The sequence below is a fragment of the Primulina huaijiensis genome, chromosome 11 (assembly GCF_012295235.1).
Source record: "Primulina huaijiensis isolate GDHJ02 chromosome 11, ASM1229523v2, whole genome shotgun sequence".
NCBI classification, from domain to species: domain Eukaryota; kingdom Viridiplantae; phylum Streptophyta; class Magnoliopsida; order Lamiales; family Gesneriaceae; genus Primulina; species Primulina huaijiensis.
Genome location: NC_133316.1, coordinates 7,491,912 through 7,495,315, shown reverse-complemented (window position 1 = coordinate 7,495,315; position 3,404 = coordinate 7,491,912).

Below are 3,404 nucleotides of genomic sequence, written 5' to 3'. Positions count from 1 at the left end.
TTTGTCATTCAGAAGCATGCGGATGACATTTTTCTTCAAAGAAAACAGCTGCAAAAATCTTGCAGTGTGGATTTTATTGGCCTACTTTGTTTAAAGACACCCACGAAATCTGCAAGATCTGTGAAAATTGTCAAAAATTGGGTGCGATTTCAAAAAGAAACATGATGCCTTTGAATCCTATTATTGAAATTGAAATCTTTGATTGTTGGGGAATAGATTTTATGGGACATTTTCCACCGTCGTTTGGATACTTGTATATTTTAGTTGCAGTTGATTATGTTTCCAAATGGATAGAGGCAATTCCATGTCGAACAAATGATCATAAAATCTTCATCAAATTTTTAAAAGAAAATATTTTTAGTAGATTTGGAATTCCTCGAGCCATGATAAGTGATGGGGGAACTCACTTTGTTAATAAACTATTTGCTTCATTAATGAAAAAATATGGTATTACTCACAAAGTAACTACTTCTTATCATCCTCAAACAAATGGACAAGTTGAATTAGCTAATAGGGAGATAAAGCAAATTTTGGAAAAAACTGTTAACTCAAATAGAAAATATTGGTCTCTGCGACTTAATGATGCAATTTGGGCATATCGAACAGCTTTTAAAACATCATTAAATATGTCTCCTTATAGGTTGGTTTATGGAAAAAATTGTCATTTGCCTGTGGAATTGGAACATAAAGCTTATTCGGCGATCAAAATTTTAAATTCAAGCATGGATGATGCCAACAAATTGCGTAAATTGCAACTTAATGAACTTGATGAACTCAGAAATGACGCGTATAGAATTCAAGGATTTATAAAGAAAAAATCAAATCATTTCATGATAAAACAATTCTTAGAAAATCTTTAGAGATTGGTAAAAAAGTTTTGCTTTATAATTCTCGACTTCACATATTCTTAGGAAAATTACGATCAAGATGGACATGACCATATGTTGTAAAGCATGTGTATACTTGTGGAGCTGTGGATATTGAAAATCCTAAAAATGGTGATGTTTTTAAAGTAAATGGACAAAGGCTTAAACCATTTTTAGAAAATGAAATTTTTCAAGAAAAGTTTATTTTCCTTTCCGATCCTTGATTTTTTTTGTGTTGCATTTAATTTTGTTTGTTTCTATTTTAGGTTTCCTTAATCTTTTTATTTTCCCTGTTAAATGGCGGATAACGGTACTCCTTGACTCTCATAGTCGGTTTAATCAGTTTCCCATAATTGCTGATACAAAAATTAAAAAAAAAATCATTTCTTTTCTTTTCAAAATGGATGAAATTCTCTCAAAATTTTTTAAATATTTTCTCTCTGTTTCCGAAAATGTTCTAAGAAAAATTTATGCAGGAAGGTGTGAAAGATTGAGATTGCTAATGCAAAAAGGAATTCAAGAAGATATTCGTCTTGTAATAGAAGCTAAGGTCCTATTAGGAGGAGAAGTTCCACAATCATTGCTCATTCGATATTTGCCTGGATTAGGAAAAAGCACTTATGCGAAAAAACAAAGGGCCAAAAGTTTAGGGGTTTGTCATAAGTGTGCAAGATGGACTTGTGACAAACGATGCAGATCTTTGGGATGTGTTTCCAATAACAGAGTAGATAAAATTGGTTTAATTAAGAATGGGCTGTGAAACGTCTGCCCTTTTTATTGCTTTAAAAGTACTAGAAAATTTTTTTTTTTCGGACAATAAACTAACACATGAAAATATTTTTATAAAATATTTTGCCCTCTTTAAAATAAACGTCAACCCACTAGCATTTAAAAATTCAAGTGAAATAGTCATAAAGCAATACCGTCTACTGTTTTGCCAAATCTAAAAGTAATAAGTTTGAAAAGGTATAGCTCATACTAAGCCTCTCAAAAACTCTCAAAAGCATAAATAAATAGTCTTAAAATCTTTAATTTAAATCATAAAGCATAATGCGGAAAATGAAGCGCCGATCCTCGGGTTGTGTGCACCTTCGGTCCAGTAGTATCACTCATCAAGACCTCCCTCAATACCACCTGCATCCATCACACCTAGTGAGTCTAAAGACTCAACACACCATAATCTTGATAACGAGTAGTATAATAATAAAATCACATGCAACAGTGAAAATACTTTTAAGTAAAATAACATTTCATGACATGCACAAACTTTAACATTATCCTCAACATGACATAAATCCTTTAATCATGATCATAAACATTTTCTTTTATCCTTAGTTGAATTCAGATTGTTAATTGTGACTATCCTCAATCCTCAAAAGTCGATGGATCCATCTACATGTAACCACAGTACTGGGCGGCGGGGGACACCAGCGACACTCTCACCGGTCAACTAGGCCCTGGCCAAGCATTATCGAATAGAAATACGATCGTCGGGGCTCCCTCTGGGGCCTTTTCCCATAAATGGGCTCCCTCTGGGGCCTTTTCCCCTCACGATATTCCCATTCTTACGTTAATACTCATATCCTCATATCCTCTGTTCGTAACAATGGAAACACGATCGTCGGGCTCCCACTGGGACCATCACCCTCACGATATTGCCATCATTAACGAACTAGTCACAATCATTTCACTTCCTTCAATGTTTTTCATTCACATCACTTTATAAAATCATTAATAACATTTACCTTTTTCCCTTTTTAAAACCAAGCATGCAACATGTATTTAAATGTCTTCTTTAAATCATAAAAATTTCTAAGACATTTAAAAATCATAATTAAATCATGAGCAATTCATAAACATTTTAAAATACCATATTTAACATGAAAACAGCATTTCGGGCACTGCCATGACATTTACTAATTTCCCAGTGTAAAAAGATCGTTTTACCCCTGGACTCGACATTTTACGTTTTCGAATTTTTTCTTTATTTCCTGACTCTAATATGTCCCAAATAATTATTTAAGCTTATATGAATTTTTTCATAATTTTATTTGGCTTAAAAGTTAGACTTTTTCAATTATCTTTTCTTAATTGTTTTAACGGTGTTTTAATCCCGAAAAATACCAAACTTTAATATAAAATTCCTAAACTCTAAATTTAGTCTTTTTATATTATTTTAGCCCTTATGGACAATGACTCGACCCCCGTGAGCCGTTTTCCATTTTTTTTTTTTTTTTAGAACCCTATTTGGCACCTAAACTTCGACCCCGAGCCATCTCTTAATTGTCACGAGTTACTCCCGAGCCATGTCGAACAAAAACTTGTCCAACATGCCAAAGTACCCTACTGGACTCTAATTTTGTCAAGATATCCAACCAAAACCAAAAAACGAAGCAGCCCAAGTAACACCTATTCTGGCCGAGAGTTGTGTGATGCATGAACTCTATGTGAGTTTCATCGAGTTCGGCCTCATCTGGCTGAAGAACATGAGAAGCATTAGGAAGATATTTCCATAACATAGACACATGAAATAATAAT